At 44.1% G+C, this 19,914-nt stretch overlaps 1 long non-coding RNA gene across 1 annotated transcript in view; it reads right to left on the bottom strand.

Moving 5' to 3' along the window:
- LOC116815402 (uncharacterized) overlaps window positions 1–18,710 on the bottom strand; it is a 40,427-nt gene extending 21,717 nt beyond the window's left edge. The window contains exon 1 of the long non-coding RNA XR_004371474.1: window positions 18,456–18,710. This is a non-coding gene — a long non-coding RNA (uncharacterized LOC116815402). The remainder of the gene's footprint in view (window positions 1–18,455) is intronic.
- Window positions 18,711–19,914: the final 1,204 nt, after the last annotated feature.

Raw genomic sequence — 19,914 nt, forward strand, 5'->3', positions numbered from 1 at the left:
CCAGTACTTGTCTGAGTGAACTGAGATGCATAAGCGAGCTTTGCTGCAGGCCTTCGTGGGTCTGAGCCAATGTTTACTGAATTATATTCCATTCTTAGGCAGCTGTTAAAGATTCCAAAGGATAAACAGTTTCAGATTTGGGGGCAGGGGAAGGAGAAAGGGTGCGATGTTGTACAAAGCCCATACAATTCCCCCATGAAATCAAGACAAATCGATGGGTCTGATCACTGCACAGAATCTCTCTCTATTTCAGTTGAAGTGCCAAGCATTGCCCTCAGGGCAGTCCTTAGCCATAGGCAGAACAGGCAGTCGCCTAGGGCACCACTAGGTCTGGGGGCACCGTTCTCCTGGGAGCCCGGACAGATGGGAAACAGTGGAGCATGTAAGAGCAGGGCTGCTGGGTCCTAGAGAGAGCTGAATGCTGCACAGTCTGAGGGAGAGGATTGGCTGCTGGGGTCTCCGGGAAGGAACTCACCTGTAGGGTGACCAGATGTCCTGATTTTATAGGGACAGTCCTGATTTTGGGGTCTTTTTCTTATATAGGCTTCTATTCACCCCCACTCCCATCCCGCAAATATCAGGACTGGCCCTATAAAATCAGGACATCTGGATCGGGTCTCCCTACCTGGGGAGCATGTCTCTCCCTCGGGCTGGCAATGATCCATCTCATCCAGGGGGAGCTGCACAAGGCAGGATGAGCTGCTGTGGCTCCATGGGTGCCCCATCCCTGAGATCAGATGCTGTGCTAACTTCACCATGGTCCGCTGGGCTGGCGACGGTGCCCATTGGCGTGTGATCGGACCTGAGGGTTTGCTGCTGCTGTTGTCACTCTACACCCCAAGAGGTGGATTATGGGGTCCTGCGGTTTTCCACCTATCTCCTCTATTGCAGCTGTTGGACCAGCAGGCTGAGGGGTGAGCCAAACATGAAAGCAGTATTGCATTGCCATTTAGATTGTCATTTAACAAATTTGTTTTCCAAAAATGCTTGCTAACAATCCTGAATTCAATTTCAATATTATTTTTTTAAAAAATCAATATCTTAGGCAAAAACAGAAAATTAAGTTGTTGACAATTTGTACAAGTTTGGTATGGTGAAGGGAGTGGGCCAGTTTTCATCAGAGAAACAAAAAATGTTGACTGACTTTCCTATAGCCCTGTTACAGCTAAATAGAGCCCTCCAACAACTGTAATATGCTCGTCTCCTTACTAATGTATAGAGCAGGGGTCAGCAACCTATGGCACACGTGCCAAAGGTGGCACGCGAGCTGATTTTTGATGGCATGCGGCGGTGGGCTGAGCAGCTCAGCCCGCCACTGCTCTGGGGTTCCGGCTGCTGCCCCATTGCCACCCGGGGTCCTGGCCACCGGCCCCACTCAGCACCCACTGCTGGCCTGGGGACCCCCAAGGAACCCCAGGCTGGCAGCGGGCTGAGCAGGCCAGTGGCTGAGACCCCGGCTGAGCCACTCAACCCGCTGTCGGCCTGGGGTTCCATTCACTCAGATGGTAGCGGGCTGAACAGGACTAAATTCAATGAAATAGGAAAACAAGAGCAACTAATGACAAAGTGCAAGAACCTAGAGCAGTGGTCCCCATCATGGCAGTGGACGAGCATCCGCCGAAATGCCGCTGAAATTAGGCGGCATTTCAGCAACGACACCTCTGGATGATGCTGCTTATCGGCGGCAAGTGGCGTCATCCAGAGGCATTGCCTCCGAATTTCGGTGGCATTTTGGCAGACGCTCGTCCGCTGGCCAGTATGCGAGTGCACTGAGAGGTCCCTGCAGGCACCATGGCACCCACGAGCACCACGTTGGGGACCCCTGACCTAGAGAGCCTCCTGAAGCACAGCGATCATTTTGATTTAAATGGACTTGAACTGTACGAAAAATTGAGTACACTGTCATCAATGTTGCCACATGCAAAATCGATGATGGACGTTGTACAGTTTACTCATACCAGCAAACTTGTTGACATATATCCTAATGTGTACATTGCCGTTCGTATTCTACTGACAATTCCTGTAATGGGAGCATCAGGAGAACGGAGCTTCTCAAAACTAAAGCTCATTAAAAACTATCTCCGCTCTACAATGAGTCAGGAACACTTGACTGGTCTTGCTATTCTTGCAATCAAACAAGACATCACTTTGTCTTTGTCATACGATGACATTACTGATTTTGCAGCCAAAAAAGCCAGAAATATTGCTTTTAATCAAAAACAAATCCTTGTTTCAATACCTCTTCATAGAAGTTTCCAATAAAATGTTGACAAATTAAAAAAATTATATTATTTGCATCATTCTGTCAAATCAGAATTTTTTCTATAGTGCTACTTCTTTAGTGCTAGTCCATCAGCATTACAGCGGCTTAACTACGTTCAACTGGTTTTAATAACATGCATGTGGCAAATTTTCCAGTAGTGTAAGCTTATGTTTGTGTTGCTCAGAGCAAGAAGACAGGCACGGGGGCACCAGTTTAATAATCCCGCCTAGGGCACCATAAATCCTAAGGACAGCCCTGATCGACCTCCTAGTAAGTGTTGAATTAACTGAGCAATTAGGCCAATCACAAACGAGACAGTAACTTCTCCTACCCAACGCACACACTTCGGTGTGCATTTCATTACAGTGAAAAGTGCACGGAGGCCCAGTATTGTTACAAATGTGGAGAAAGTGCCCATTACCGTAGCATCTGAGGTCACTCTAGATGACTTGTATCCATTTACTAAGTATGAGGAGTAAATATATCATGTTCCATTACAGCACTGCAATGCTAAAAGACTGACATACTTATGGTTAATGCACGGGACTGGCAGTCAGGAGATCAGGCTTCAATTCCCAGCTCTGCCACAGACTCCCCATCTGACCCTGGACAAAGCCTTTAATCTCTCTGGGACTCTGTTTCTCAGTCTCTAAATTGTAGGTAAAAGCCCTACCCTATCTGACTCATAATGTTCACGAATGTATGTGAGGCGTTCAGCTACTGAGGTGAGGGACCCATAGAATTGCCTAGCTAGAGAGACCAGGCCTGTTGGCAGAGTACTGAGCATTCTAGACCTGGCCGTTACCAAGAAGCCTGGACAAAGTGCTCTGACAACGTTTCCTGAACCTGCCCAGGCTCATGCTCAGATGCATTTCTCGCTGAAGTGAATTCTGGAGGTGGGGACCTCCTGCCCAGAGTGCTCTGCTCTCTCAAGCTTCATTTTGGGGAATAGTTATCTTGAGCACTGCAGACAAATGCAGTTGGCCTGGCAGGTCAGAGAGGCAGAGACACAGTCTCGAAAGAAATCACCTGTCATAAGCAATCACTTTACAGCATCCCCAAGGTTTTCCGTACAATTTTCTTTGACCTTTAGTTAGAGGTACACTTCTAGGCAACCAATTTTTGTCAGCCCGTTGGAGAAACTTCCTTAAGACATGTTTGAGTCTATAGCATTTAGCTTGAGAGAGGCCTCAAGTTAGCCAGTCAAGCTGAGAAATATCAGGTTACTAAAAGCAATGGCAAAGATGTACCATGTATAACAGGGGAACTCCATGTGGGGTACTGACTCATGGCCTGTGGTTATCCCAGACCTGTTCTCCTAGATATGTGTTAGCTGCCCAGTTTTAAAGTTAAGTTTATAATATCAAAACAACTGGGTTCAGTCTCCTTCCTGAGATGTAAATCTATGACCTTTCCACCTATCTTTTATTGCACTTGCTGTGCTTCTGTGTTTACTTGGAGTGATCCATGCTGAGGATGACCGATGGAGAGCATAATAGCCCACTGATTCTAAACAGAGACGCAGACACTTGTACTGGTTTCACCATCACCTCACAATTTACAATGGGTTTTCTAAGCACTATCAGCCTGAAGAACAGAAATGTTTGTTTGTTAGAAGAAAGGTATGCCATGAAGACACCTGACATTGCATTAGATACAGTCTAGAGTCATATTTTTTTCCATTTGGACTACTACATGGATAGGTCAAACTATGGAGTATTGTACGTGCCATATTTTATAAGATAGATAATGATCTTTTTGGTGGTAGCTTTAAAAAGACTCCTCTATTGATAGATATCGGACACTAGCAGGATCAGGGGAAGTGGGGACAATGCTTCCCTCCTACGCAAATATGCCACTGCTGTGTCTGAGCTGGCTCCTTATTTTATCTCCTGCTGTCCCTCTGTAATGCAAACAATAAGGAGATGAATTTTTAATGCACCCTGACAAGCCATAGTGCTTCAGAACTACTTAGGAACTTCAGAGCGTGTAAAAGCCATGTCTGAAAGGAAAGAGTGAAGACTTTGGTTGAGGTTTTCAAAGCAGTCTTTGTAATTCGGACACATGACCCATTAGAATTACTGGAATTAATGGAAGACCTGTCTCTAAATCCCCTAGATTGTTTAAAAAATCTCAACCTCTGAGACAATTTCTGTCCAACATGTTCTATATGCAAGCTGTGTAGAGACCAATGTATATGTGCATGACGTATAAACACACATGCATAATATAACCTACACTCATAGGCCTAGATAAAAACTTCTCTACCAAAGTTACTTTAAACCTTTCACCTGTGCTTTGTTTCTTATCAGCAGTAACTGTATGTCCTCCACCAGCTCATTTCTCTTGGTCCTCACTGTAGCCTTCATTTTGCTAGGAACTGAACCCAAGAACATCATGAGTGCCTGGGGTCAAATGAACTGAGCTCATTGTGTGCTCAGTACTCAGGATTGAGTTCCCCATAGCCCTGATTACACCGTGGCTTTGGTTAGGTTTGTACAGTCTGAAATAATAGTGCCACAAGTTGGTGGCACCTTCCACGGAATCATACCTTGTCTGGCTACTGATCCCACCAGAGAAAATGGCTCTTTCTGAATTCCATTACCCAAATAGTGGCCACATGCTCTATTTTGTACTATGCCAGGTCTGAAGTGGCAAACATTGGCCCTCTAAACTCCTTAATTTTCCTCTGCTTTCCCAGGAAATTGAAATAAGTATGAACACAGTGGGGGGTCTAACTAACTAGGGGGAACACCTTGAACCTTATGCAGCAGGGAGCTAATAATTATAGGGGAGTCTGCCCTGCTTGGGAGGCATGGAATGGTATCACAGTATCAGAGCAAACATGATGACAGGCTCTGCGTCAGGAGGTTCTCTATGTAAATGCTGTGGTGTTTCTCTAACCTCTTATTGACTTTGGCTTCCAGAATCAATTTTCTTTATTAGCTGATGAATCTCTTCAAAAGACTTTCTGTACTGAATCTAGATAAATTATTTAAGCAGTAAATTGTTTCTACTCCAGCTGTGTTACATTGTGGTGATTTCATAGGCTATAGCACTAGGTTGAGGTTTAGGAACAAGGTCACCCTGAATGGAACATCTGAACATTAATAAGAACACTAATAAATGATACCTAAGGCCAAAAACTGGTGTACATCAGAGACAATAAGTAGGAAACGGGTTTGCAGCAGAATACTCAGATCTGGCAGCACGTCTAAGAGGAAGAAGTCATAGGAGACCATGGCATTAATTTATTTATGCAAGTGAGTCGCTGTGTTTTAAAGAAGAGTGCAACATTTTAATTGAACAAGATGTGGTATTGTGATGAATGATTGTAATCTGTCTATTTCATACCTGGTGAAAGCTGAGCTGCCATGTCTGTGGAATGTACCTAATGTTTCTATATGTCCTTGTGTTCTTACCCTGAGACTCCCAGAGAAACAGAATCTAAAGTGTTTCAGTGAAGGGAAGAGGAACATTAGAGCATGGTCAGCAATTCAAGCAACAGTAACAATGGTCCTCAAAGACATTAACCACTAACAGTGTCACCCTGCTGTATATCCACATACTCAGGAGAAAAGCATAGCTTCAAAATGAAGGAGTAGCTACTGGACACACACACGTGGGATCTCTCATCAGCAGTGATAGTGATATCCACCTACGGGCCTGGTTCTCATTTCTTTTATGCCCTGTGACTCCACTGATTTTAGTAGAATTCCTCTTGATCTACACTGGTTCCACTTGACATGGTCTGAGAAGCTTCAGGGCCAAAATTCTAATGTGAGAGAATTCTGCTTCTGAAAGTAATGTTGGCCCAACGGGTCAAAGCATTTGAATCTATGTTGATAGCTCACAATAGGAAATAATTGCTCTAAATGGCAGCTGAAGAAGTGCAAGAAGACACAGAAAGGACTGCTAGCTACAGAAACGCAGCTATTCGTACCAAGAACATTATTACACACTTCTGTGCTAAAATCCTGAAAACAAGGGACCACCTTCTTTCTCAATAGCCCATTTCGGAGATCAAAAGGCTAATAGATGTTTTCAGCAAAACAAAATACCATGGGGAATTCAATTTTTCCTAACTTGGCATCTGATTCTTTGTAAACTCAAGTTAAACCTCAGATTTAAAGAGGTGTTTTGATCCTATGGAAGGAACACAATAATCCCTCCATACGAGGGTAGAAGTCACTTGAATAAGGGATCTTGATGTTTTGCTTGAGCTTGTCCTTTCCCAGATATGCTGGTCTGTGTACATGTGAGACAGGAGCTAACTAAGGACCTGTTGAATGCATTCTCAAGAGCTGTTCCTGCTCTTGGAAGGCCAATATTTTAACACGAGTCAAACTGGACTGATTGTAAATGTGCTGGATCAGATTCCATAGTGTGTAACAATAGCTCCACGTTGTTTTGGTAGGGCAAATCAGGATGAAATGCTGTGCCCACTGCTTTTCAAGACGACCGTTGTTATTTCTATTTTTCTTTGCGCTCCACCTGGCTGTTTGCTGTACACATCAGTTTTCTTACATCTTCTACTCACAAGGTAAACGCCTCTGTGGTTTTTGTAGTAAGAGGAGGCCCTGAGTTATAAACCTTGGTATCAGAGACCTGATATGAGGCCTAAGGCCTGAACTAAAGTAATGATCAAGACTTTGCTAACATAAAGCAAAGTTAAGCTGTGAGCCAAAGGCAGGCCCTGCTCACAGAAGCTGGCAAGGAAAGGGCTGATGCTGCAAGAAGATACGTACCTAAAAGGTACTAAACACTAGATATCAGAACATTCACAACTTGTACATTCCACACAGATAACAAGGACAAACTGACCCATCCCAATGACAGGGGCAAAAGGGTATATGATGGCTAGAGTTGTTTTTGTTCAGACCAACATATACAAGGTGAGATGCAGCACCTACTACGTAGAGGGGTGTACCTGGCTACGTAGAGGGGTTGTACCTCAATAAGTCAGGAATGATGTGTAACTTGTTTGTACCTGTGTATAAGATGCATCCTTGGGGGGTGTCTTTGTCCAGCCGAGGGGAGTGGAAAAGTCCCGCCACTGACTGTGCTGAGTCCATTGCCAAGAGGCACTTTCTTGTAGTATGCCCAGTAGACTAAATAATCTACAGGGAACTGCCATTGTGTCCATACGGCAATAAACCTGGCCGATGTGACTTTGCACCTTACTAGACTCTGTGGTCATTGGGGGTTCTCTTCGGGTCTGCTGTGTCAGCTATTTGCGCAAAGCTGGGACGGCACACAGAGGGAACACACGCACGCAGTCGAGTGATACCAACTTTGGAGAGAGCAGAGCACCACACCGGTAGCATCTGACAACAGTTTTGTTCTGTGATTGTGCAATGCCTAGCACAATAGGCTCCTGATCTATGAGTAAGAACCCTAGGCACTCCCACAATACAAATATATTAATAATAGCGAGGGCTTTCCCAGATGCCATGTTAAGGCAAAAGGCCTGATTCTCATTTGTGCTAAAGGACCTTTTACACCACTCTGGCAGTTTAAAGGGACCTTAAAGTGGATGTAACTGGACAGCTCTTTTGTATTGCCAGAGACTAAGTGTAAACGAAAATCAGGCCCCATGTATTTTGAGCTGACTAGTTAGTGGCACAGTAAATTGTTGTATAGATGGAGCCTAATTATGTAGGGGAAATAGTGAAACCAACTCTATGTGAATTGGTGTCGAATAGACAAAGAAATCAAACTGCGAAAAACCTATTCCCCTGTTTTTTAGTTACCTTCTTTGAGTTCTAGTAACTGAAACCTCTGGATTAAAGTTGAAGGTAGCAACAATATGCTCCACATAATACAAATGAAGAATGGCCTTTTGGGCTCTTGGGAAATTATTTTTGCATCCTTAAGCTGGGAGAAGTTTGTGCACCTCAGCTTACACAGCCCCTGTGCTCCCTAAGTATGGAGAGTCTGTGACTTTTTAATTGAGGGAAATAGCAAGTGTGCTCTATGCTCTTCCTAAATGAGTGCTATGCACTTGGCTGAATTTATGATGGCACTTTTGTTTTGCACTTGGGGATTAATGTAAATATATTGACTTGTATATGCAATAGGACTGCTTCAGAGAACTCTGCTTGCCCTTGGCAGAGGGGATAAGCTGCAGGCAGCAATGTCGATTCATTAATTCATTTTTGGCACACTTGTTTTCTCTATCTAGTGAATTACTGTGTTTTTCTCAGACTGAATGACTAATACCTTATTGATTAAAGCATTTAAATATTTACACTTACCTTGCCTGGGTGCCTGTGCCCTTCCTTTTCTATTAACCATTTCAGATCTCAAATGACATTTTTATTTCTTTCTCTACACAATACAGTTATATGCAATCACCTACCTTTTCACATGTAGCTATAATGTCACCACTTAAGGCAATAGTGTGGGCTCTAGTGGTTAAGAGTGGGAAGCTGGAAGTCAGGAAATCTGGTTTTTATTTACCTCTGTCACTGACTTTTTTCCCCCCTTGGACAATCCACTTAATATTTCTGTGTCTCCATTTATTAAATGGGGACTGTGATACTTAGGTTGCTCTGCACTTATCAGTTGTGCCAATATCACATTTCACTTAGGGAGTGTGATTTTTTACCTTGTAGTTATACCTGTAAAAGCCCCAGTGTAAATGGAGTTATTACCAATGTAAAGGTGCCCTACTGTGATGTAATTATTCCCCTTCCCAGATGGGAATAGCTGTAGCTGTGTAAAGTAACTTTATGCCATTATAATTATACCCATACTAAGATACTAGAACTACTCTAGATTAGTTTAGGCAGTTCTACATGCTAGTGTAGATAAGTCCTTATCTACCTTTCTAAAGCACCTTTAGAATCTTAGATGGAAGGTAGTTTATAAGGCTATTATTATTACCACCAGAGATTATTAATGAATTATTGTGGGTATTATAATACTAGCATAATAATGATTCTGTAATCTGGGGCTGAGAGCTCCTAAGAGTGAATCTGGACCATGTGATGGACTGAAATTAAAGGCCCAGGTGACGTTTTAGTGCTCATTCTAGATCTGTGTGTTACTTTCTCAAGTAAAGAAGAAAGTTTATGGGCTGGATAATAGAAACCCTGACAGTTTCACTTCATAACTCTTTATGTAAATTGGATGTAAATAAGCTCAACCTGGTTCCAGTAATCAGCTACGAATAGAAAATTCAAAGAACACAACCATACAAAACAGAATACAGATCTTTGGGAGGGAGAGAGAGGAAGGGTGAAGCTAATGTTTTAAATAACCCCTCAGCTCCTGGGAGCCTCTGCACCCATTTTCTTTATTGGTCATTCTCTGTAAGTCTTTTAATATTATCCAAGCATCTGGTGTACGTAGAGGGGAGTAGGGGTCCGGGGTGTGTATGTAGGAGGATTATTTGGGGTACTAGTAAGAGGAAGAGGTATGTGTTATGAAGTTGTTTGTGTTGGTTGTTTGGAGCAAAGGCACATGTGCTATGCCAGTGTCTGTTTGGGTAGGCAGAAGTGAATGAAAATTTACCCCCTAAGTGCTTTGCTTTGTGTTAGTGGATCTGTGTCTTGGGGGGTGTTGTGTGTGTGGAGGAGGGAGTTGTGGGGGGTACGTAGTGGGTGCAGAACATGTGTGTGTATTATGCAGGGTGGTTGCAGTGGGGTGGATGGATGCGGGGGAAGCCATGTACCACATAGTGTGGGTGCAGTGGATTGTATGATGTGGCCTCTGGATGTGCCATGTGTTATGTAGGGTGGGTGTGTTGTGTGTGTGTGTGTGCTGGGCAAACCACACTTTTCTTGTAACTTTGCTTGCTGCTGCGAGAGCAATAAAGGAGGCAAGGACAGGGAGGGCGAAGAGAGAAGGATGAAGGGTCTGGGAGCAAGAGCAGCGTAGCTCATTTCCGAGTGCCTGTCCTATCAGCTGCTGCCAAGGGCAACCAGCCCCTTCTGCTCTTTCTGCCAGAAGGAATGTACCAAAGGGAGAGGAAATCCCCAGGAATGCGAATGACAGGGCACAACAGCCACATGCTGTTGTATGTGCCTGTCCCAGGGCAGCCGATCCCTGTGGACAGACGAAGCCCAGCACCCCTGGACCGGAGCGGGGGAGCCCCCCCCCAGCTGATTAAAGAGGTTTGGGCTACACTTGGCCTATAAGGACTGCTTGTGGGCAGGTGGAGGAGGGAGACAGCCTGTGCCCTAGGGAGGGAAAGCCACCCCAGAGCAGAACTAGCTCCTGTGCTGGGTCCCAGAGCAAGGAGCAACTCAGCCACGGGGGGGAGCGGACCTGACTGAAACTAGGAAGCTGCTGGGAGCAGACGTGCAAAGGACCCAGGGAGGGGTGGCCCTGACACCGAGGCTAAGGATTGAGGTAGTGAAGCAGCACGTGCTTTGGAGCTGTGGCAGAAACCTGGCCCAATGACAGTGCCCTACAGAAACATCTCCTTCTTCATTGTCTTAAAGCCCCATAAATGTAATATAACAACCTCCTCAGCTCTTCATGCATTTACCCATGGCCAGGGGCTCTAGCTTAATGAGACATTCTGGCTGCAGGCTGCAGGGCAGATATGGCACCTCTGGCAGGGGGTGCGGTGGGCCTGCTTTACTCCCTTCCCTGGGGAACCTCAGGGGTGTGGAAATGCCTGACTCCCTTTTTGCACAGAGAAGGTCCCAGCCTCTGTGTGGACAGCGTGGGGGATGTAACCAAGCTGAATGTAAGAACATATGAATGGCCAGAAGGGGTCACATGCTCCATCCAGCCCAGTGTCCTGTCTCTGACAGAGGCTGCTGCCAGATGCTTCAGGGGGAATGAACAGAATAGGGCATCTGCCGTGATCCATCCCCTATCGTCCAGCCTCAGCTTCTGGCAATTGGAGGTTTAGGGATGGCTCATTTGTTACTAGCTTTTGTGCTGTACTCTTTGGGGCTCTCTCCATGTGATCTTTGGGGTGCTTTTCCCCCTCACCTATTTTCACAATTCCTAGCCAGGTGCACTCTCAGGCTCCAGTACGGACTCCCAGCATTGTTCCCCAGGCAGTATCACAAGCTGACACTACACTTTCCAGCAGGAACTCTTCGTTTGGCAGGTATCCCATTTCCCACACACAGCACATGCCAGACATTCATCGAGGCTCAGATTCTGCTCATCCCTCGGGTACTGGAACCTCATACACACAATGACCCCTTGCACGCCTATTACATACCCCCACTTTACTTGGAGCTTGCTATCCCTAAATAGAAGGCTGGCCCCAGGTTCAAGTCCCTGCTTTGCTACAAGCTTTCCTTGGGCAAGTCTCTTATTTTCTCTGGGCCTCAGTTCCCCATCTGTACAATGGGGCTAGCGCTTCCCTGCCTCCCCGGGTGTTGTGAGGGTTAAGATGGTGAGGTGCTCAGATCCTGTGGTAGTGGGGGACATGTAGATGCCCTAGGCTGTCCTGTGGTCCCTTCCCCCCATATGTGACACTTTCTGACCTACTGGTCCTTTCCTTCTGATGAAATGGTTCATAGTAAATATTCCTAGTCCTGCTCTGAGGCCCATAGGGCACCGTCACTTCCACCCTCTGTGGTGACCACCTGTGAACATTCACAGTACAAAACATCCCTCCAAATGTTATCCATGTTAGAGGGAAGGAGGAACAGTGGACTGTCCTGAGGATAGACAGGGTCTGAGTCACATACAGTTTGATCCTCACCTGCTACTTTGAACTGGCTCAGCAAACACCTTTGTGAGTCAGTTTTGCCTCCTCACTTTCCGATGTCATCCACCCCCGCTAAGAACGTACAACACCCGTAGTTTAAAAATATGGAAAGATGTTGGCTCAAGAGCTCTTTTAAAGGGCTTGTTTGATGCCAGTCTGTAAGGACTCTAGGTGCGTGGGCTGGGCTCTGTTGCTTAGCAGTGCTTTGTTTGTGCGTGCACACCCAGAAGAGTTAAAAGAGGAAACAGATTGCAAAGATTCCAGAAAAGGTAATATTATGAGAATAAATAGAAACTATGTACTGTCAAGATCAGGAGGGGGAAGCTCAAGTGATGGAGACACAATTAAGAGATGTAACAAGCAGCAAATGACAAACATATCCCACATAATTAGGACTCCTGCATCTTTATACTTCTCCTCCTCTCTATCCATTCCCTTCCACAGCTTCAGCACCAGCCTGCCTCCTGTACTTCACTTGATTTCACTGCAGGAACTATATTAAAGACAGAAGTCTGAGGGTGAAGTCCACCCCAGCGATATATGTGAATTTTAATTAGTTCTTTTCTGTACATTCCCAGCTGAGTGGACAACGTAAGCCACAGAGAACTGGGGGTGCCCTCAGAGCCAGTGTAGAAGCTGTAAGCCCCACCCACCCCACATACATTTTTTTTATTATTATTTCAAGCTCAGGCCTGTAAGGCCTAGAGAGTCTTTCAGGCCTGGGCCTTGTGCGGCTCCTTGGCTTGACTAAAATGTAGTTTTCTGAGCAGAATCCACCTTTCCTTCAGATTCAGCTGTTACGTGCTGTGGATTCATATTCACAGCCAAGTATGATTTGGCACGCTATACTCATTTTTCATAAGTATTTAGCAAACAAAACATTTAAAAAAGCCTAGCCAAGTGAGGCCAACAAGATTTCTCTGTAAATATGATGCATGGCCCTAATTATCACTTTAGGGGAAAGCAGTGCAAGTTACCTGACTCATCAGACAGGCACATGTAACAACCCCAACATACCTGGGTTTCAAATCAAACTGGTTCAGAGGTTATCCATCTGGATATCTGGCAAGTAAGATTTGCCAATGGAGGAAAGCTGCATATTTCCAGTACTAATGCTTTGGATTTCGATGTTATGGGAAATACAAAAGTCTATTTTCTATTAGACCTTTTACTAAAAGCAAGTGCATTCCACATGACCTTCAACTGCTTATTCAATTAGCCTTGAAACAGACAGTATAGCTGTTGCCAGGTTATTCTGTAGAAATCTTGATCAAGAAAGCAGTGAGGATACATGCAACTTATAAACAGAAGATATATCGTGATCTCATCAAGGGGTTTGTATGCCTTAATCCCTTATCACAAATAGCAGGGATATAAATTCATCAGTATTGGAGATACAGATAATCTTGCAAGTTTCAGCCATTTGTTAATTAATAATAGGCCTCCATGAGCAGTCAGCAGCTGGGTTCCTGCTCTCACTGCTTTAAATTCTTCCTTCCTGATTTTTTGTTTAATGTCTGCACATGCGCTGAAGAGCTCTTTCACTGCTTAGTCCCCCAGAGGGTTTCAGATGTATCTATTTTAAACTAGCAGCTTTTCAGAGCTGTTTCACTCACTGCGGTTTAGAGAAAGCAGCAAGAAACCTGCCAAGGCAAAACATTTTATGAAGTGAATAAAGGACACTACCTGCCCCAGAACAGCAGAGGTTAGCAATTAACTTGAATTGAAGGACTAAATGTAAAAGTATATCTATATATCTAGTTGTATACTTCAAAACCAATTTATCTGATAACAACCGCTCAGACATGCCAGCAGCAGCTTTGAGTGTGAGTTCATCAGCTTGGCTGCTTGGGAGATCACGGCCAGTGATTGCCCTGTCACTGTCACTTCTGGGCCCACTAGGAAACCAGGGTGACAGAGATTGAATGATCAGAAATAAATGTCAAGCAATGGGGAGTCATCGTAGAGGTTTTCAACAGAAAGGGCCAGGTGTGCCATAGTTTCGTGGGGGAAAAGAATACTCAGCACCAGACTATTTTTTTAAGAAGCCAGGTATTTAAAGCTCTTGAATTTGGAAAAGTAGCAGAGTAATAAAGTGCTCCTTCAGAGTACACGTCTCTGTGCTCAGTGGAAAGACAGTGAAAGACTTTATCAGTATTGTTATTTATTATGTTTGGCTTTTTATAGCACCGCCCACCAGCAGGGCATTGCTATAAAAACTAAAGGAAACTAAAACAAAGCGGAGGCTCCATAAAGACAAAAGGCTTCTGATTGGAGAGGGTGCAGAAAAGAGCCATAAAATGATTTGAGGGCTGGAGAAAGTGCCTCATAGTGAAAGACTGAGAGAGCTCAATCTGTTTACCTTTTCAAAAAGAAGATAAGAGAAATGGCTATGTTATGATATACAAGTACCATTAGAGGATGAAAATACTGCACAGAAAAGGGCTCCTTAATCTGGTAGAACAAGGCATAACAAGAACCAGTGTCTGGAAGTTGTAGCCATGTTCAAATTAGAAATGAGACCCAAAATGTTAACCATGAGGATGATTGACCATTGGGACCAATTCCCAAAGGAAGTATCTACCTCATCATATGTTCAGATCCAGACTGGTTACCTGTCTAGAAGATAGTATTTAGTCACACACAAGTTATTGGGCTCAATACAAGTGTAACTTTGTAAACCTGTAAACTTTGTATTGCCCTTGCTCCAAAAGTGGGCAGAAAAGTGCAGCCCACTGGGCGGTCTCTGCCAGCAAGGGCTCCGAATGTAACTCCAAGCTGCCCCATCATGACAGGTCCCCCAGGGAGACGGACAATGCAAAGGCAGGATGATCCACCCCTTTGGGCCCGGCTGCTACTACTGGAAGTCTGCTAAGGATGGAAAGTGTGCCTGTGAGGAGGAAGGTCCTGGATATAGAGGGGTCAATTCACACAGCACTGAAAAGCATCTACCACTGGGGTACAGCTGAGTGTTTACACCATACACCTATTTCATACGTCAGCCTAGGGCAAGGAGTGAAGAAATGAACTGTAGCCAATAAGGGTATGTCTGCACAGCCCACAGCAGCAAACCACCCAGCCATATCAACAGACTTGGATAGTTTGTGTTACCAGTCTAAAAATAACTGTGTAGACATACCCTAAGGGTCCAACTTTCAGAGTTGCTATGTACCTGCAGTCACTATTAATTAGCAGCAGCCTTAGCTCTTATCTAGCACAGAGCAGCTCTCCAAGCACTTTATAAAGGAGGCCAGGATCATTATCCCCATTTTACAGATGGCAAGACTAAAGTTAGTTATTTACTGGCTGATTGTGTAAAGGGCTGAGCACTGACAATTCCAGCTGAGATTGCAGGGTGATTTTAGAGAGGCAGAATAAAATAACCAGCACTGGGGTTTTTCCAGGGCAATGGAGCTAGCACCACAGCTCATGAAAAATGCTGGAGATTATTCAATGGCTATAAACCATCAAGCTTTGTGCATTGGCATCTTCATCTCATCCAGAAAGACAGCACCATATGCAGCACCACTCTGCACCCCAAGAGAGACACTGGGCCAGCATCAATAGCAAGGGTCCAGTGCTATCACTATCACTTTCCTGAAGTGCATTTGATGAAGTGGGTTCTAGCCCACGAAAGCTTATGCCCAAATACATTTGTTAGTCTCCAAGGTGCCATAAGGACTCATCGTTGTTTTTACTTTCCTGAAGGTCTCTTGTCCAAGGACTGATTCAATTCAGCTTGGGTATATATGTTTGGGGTTTTCTGCAATTCCTAAAGCCTGAATTCTCACCTCTGCTCTGCCTGAATTTAAGGAGGATTTTTCATCACCACTGAGACAGTATGAAAAATATTTCAGACTGAAGATGAAAGCAAAGGATGTTGCTCATCTGAGGACTTCGATAATACAAAGTGATTTTCCATTCTGACTGGAATTTGACTGCTATTTCAGCTCTCTGGACTCACAGTAGTGGGAAGGCAAACCACTGAAAACAAATGAACTCATTAAAAGGAAGAGAGAGACAATAATTAACTGAAATTCTCAAGAATAAAATGATCACAAAAATAATTTGGGTTTTGCAATCTCAGGTGCATTTTTTGCTGATCCTGTGTTCAAGCACTTCTGTATCATTTACTCACTGTACAAACTTCAATTGTAATGGTTGGATGTGATCCAAAATCCATGATGTAGAAATGATAAGTAACTGGGTGCACAAATTAGAACAATTATATCTAAATCAAATTTAGTTCATCATATAATCACAAAGATCAACATACCAAAGGGCACTTGCAGTAAATTAAAAGCTTGAGAGGTAACAATTGAACAAGGTTCCTGAGGAGTGTGACTAGAGATGAAAAAAGTGATTGATTGATTGATTGATTGATTGCAGAGTTTGGCAGAGCTCTGGGAACTCTGAAAAAATGTGAACTTTCATTTTACCCTGTAGAAAAGCTTTTCACAGCCTAAAATTCCTTTCATCACATAAGATATGAGTCTACAATCATTCTGCTGAGACTGCCATCCCATCATTTTGGCAGCTGGCAAATAGAACCCTACTCCAGCCCACTCCTACCCCCTTACCAGGAAGCTTGTTGAGAAGTGCAATACTTCGGGCTGTCTCTCTTCTTTTCTAATGAAGAAGCAGCCTGCTGTGTGAAGGGGACTATAGCTATATGCATATCCAGGGGTGGAAAATGATTAGTTGCTCCATCGAGATGGCATAACATTGGAATTCCATGAAAGGAAAAGTGACTCAGAAGACGATGAGTGATGAGCGTGAACACAAAAGTCGAATGGGCAAGAAACTTCACATATTCAGGCTGAGCTGACGCTCTTCATGTCTGTCAGCTTTGCACTTCATTTGGTAGCTGCATTCAGGTTTCTCGCCATTATCCCCAGGGACTCACCTGCACTCACTTGCTTTTTGGATTTTTTTTCAAATGTTTTTACAGTATTTTTATTTTAAAAAAATAAAAGGGAAGAAAGTGGAAATTAGTGGTGTCCAGGTGTCCATTAAGTGAATTCTTTTTGCCTTGGCTTCTGTGATACCTAACAAAACCCTTACTCTGCCCCACTGCATTTAACAGCAACATGTGAGGAGGGTTCATGCCAGTGGGCACTGTCACATGGGGTTGCAATTCTGGGGTCAAGGGACACCTCCCCACTATTCCACAGGCGAACAATGGTCAAATCTGATTTTTATTTTTATTTAAATTTGTTGGTGCTTGTAGACGTGCAAGGGGCTCTTTGTGCTGGCAAAAGCCAGGAACAGTGCACCAGATACACTGTGCTTTGGTACCGTGGAAATGAGCCGTTGTCACTAAGCTGAAGATTTGCACATGGTACTATTGATTTCAGGTGCCACAATATTTAGAGGCCCAATTTCAGACGTCAGACAGGGAGCTGATTGCCAGAGGGCAAGTGCTCAGAACTTTTTGAAAATCAGACCCCTTCATTAGACTCTTTCATGATGTTTCAAGCTGGGCACTGCAAAATCATTAGATACTTTTGAAAATCTTAGCCTATGTGCATGAGGCACCCTGTGTTATTATTTCTCATACCACCCTGAGTGAATTCCCAGTGTCTTCTCTGTCTCCACCAGTTTTGATAGGGAGGGTGTCACCCAAAAGCTAGAAACCTCCACCTGTGCCAACAGGGCTTGGTGGGTTGCCTATGCAAATCGGGGTTCTAGTGACCTTCAAAATGTGTGTCCAGTTCCCTCTCACATGCCCCACTGACTCAGTGCATTTGACCCAATAGGATTACTACATAACAAATTAATGGAACACAAAGAACTGAGGCCTTTTCCAATATCACATCTGGGTGGCTTGTCTATTTACATGGGATTGGCTGGGGGGATTGACAGGTATATCACAGTGCCACCACTCAGCCATAAGCTGCTCATACCGCAGTGGCGAGGGCACTTTTGTACTCAAGACCCCTGTCACATAGCAAGTCTCGGAGTGTGATCCTCTTATAAATTAAAAACACTTTTTATACATTTAACACCATTATAAATGCTGGAGGCAAAGCGGGGTTTGGGGTAGAAGTTGACAGCTCGCAACCCCCCATGTAATAAGCTTCCGACCCCCTGAGGGGTCCCGACCCCCAGTTTCAGAACCTCTGGGCTAGGGGGAGACGAGACAACACTCACTTTTTGGTTCAGAAATAAAAGATCTTCCTTTATGTTAATACACAGCCAGGATCAAAGTTCCATCACATTGTGAAGAATCAAATTAGAGCATTTCTAGAGATATATCAGAAGGTAAACAAGCAATGTGCTGTAGGGCTTACTCAGTATGCAATAGCTCTTTTATTTCCCCTTAACCACTAACCACATTCTGTTTGATCAATTCGCAAGAAAGCATCTTTGCTATGGGGCACAAAGCAAGTGGCATATAGTAAAGGCGAGGCACTATTTATCCCAGTTAAAGATAAGCACAACTGTCTTCTGCAGTTTAAGCCATTAATAAGAGCTACATTGAGTGTTTTGCTATAGGGCACTTACCTGGCTCTTGTTGATTTGCTGTTTTGTATGTGCTTTTTTTCTCTTTTTTTTTTCCCAATCTCCTTCCTGCCGTTAGAAGTTTATTGGATTCTTGTGTTTAAAATTGCAAGCAGGTACTTTGAACTAGTGTTAGTTCTTTAAATATATGCTGTATCTTCATGTGTCATGCAGCCAAGCACATCAGAAGCTGCAAAGTAATAGGCAATTACTGCTCTTAAACAGACAAGGCACTCACTAAAAGAATGTGCTGCATCTTAAATTATCCATAAACTCTCTAATAGTGCTTCTATTAATATCTGATTTCTGGCACGTTCCTAATTATCATGTTCCTTATCAAACCGCCACCTTCCTCTGACAAGTAAGTGCATGTGCAGAGGAGAAGAGGACAGGCGAAACTGTTAAACTGAAATCTGTTAAGTAAACACGCGCTAGGCTACTTGAAGGCCTGCGTGATTGTCTAGCAGTACGCACAGCATTGTATTACTCTGCCACAATGTGTCGGGGATGACAGCGTTAGCACAGGAATTTTTGTCTCCACAGAACTAGAAAAGCATTTTTACGTCAGCAGTGCTGAGCTGAGCCTAGGGTGACCAGACAGCAAATGTGAAAAATCAGGATGGGGTGGGGGGTAATAGGAGCCTATATAAGAAAGAGACCCCAAAACTGGGACTGTCCCTATAAAATCGGGACATCTGATCACCTTCCTCATGGCCACCTCCAGCAATCTCTCATTTGGCCTCCAGTGTCTCACCCATTATCACATAGCATGTCATTTTGCATTCCCCTCTAAGTGCTCATTTCAGGGACGAAATATTTGGAAGCATCACAAAGACAGTAATAAGAATCTACACCATGCTGTTTTGTCAAATTCTTCAAGGCTTTTCATGTGCTCTTTGACAGGAGCCAGCTCCTCTCTCTCTTCAGAAAAAAATAAGGTGCTACCACTGGCTCCCCCTGCGGTGCCTTCTGTTCTGTGCACTTTACAAACATGAGCCTGATTTGGAAAATGCAACATGAAAAGGAATAAAGTCACTAGAGTTTGGTTCCATGCAGTACTCAGTGCAGAGCTGTCAGCAGGAGGAACATGCAAGCACTGTATTTAAGACCTCTTGAACCATTACACACGCCAGCAGAATGAGAATGTGCAATTTTTTTTGAAATATTATCCTTTTGCCTTCTCTGCTTTTCCTCCCTATTAAACAAAACTAGAGCTTCCTTGGGAGAATACAAACAATTTGTTACCATAACAACACCTTTTCTCTCCCACTCAGCCAAGTTTAAACACCAGCTTCCCTTTGACTGTATTTTCCCCCCTGAGACTAACTGCCACCCCTCACTTGCAGAAGTAGCTGTGGTGATAGGCAAAGAATTCCTTTCCAAAGGCTGCTGGTTCAGGTGCCTGCCAGTGTTATTCAAATTGACAAAATCTCAGGCTGGATCCATCTGTACATGCAATTAT

This window comes from Chelonoidis abingdonii, chromosome 23 (assembly GCF_003597395.2).
Source record: "Chelonoidis abingdonii isolate Lonesome George chromosome 23, CheloAbing_2.0, whole genome shotgun sequence".
Classification (NCBI taxonomy): domain Eukaryota; kingdom Metazoa; phylum Chordata; order Testudines; family Testudinidae; genus Chelonoidis; species Chelonoidis abingdonii.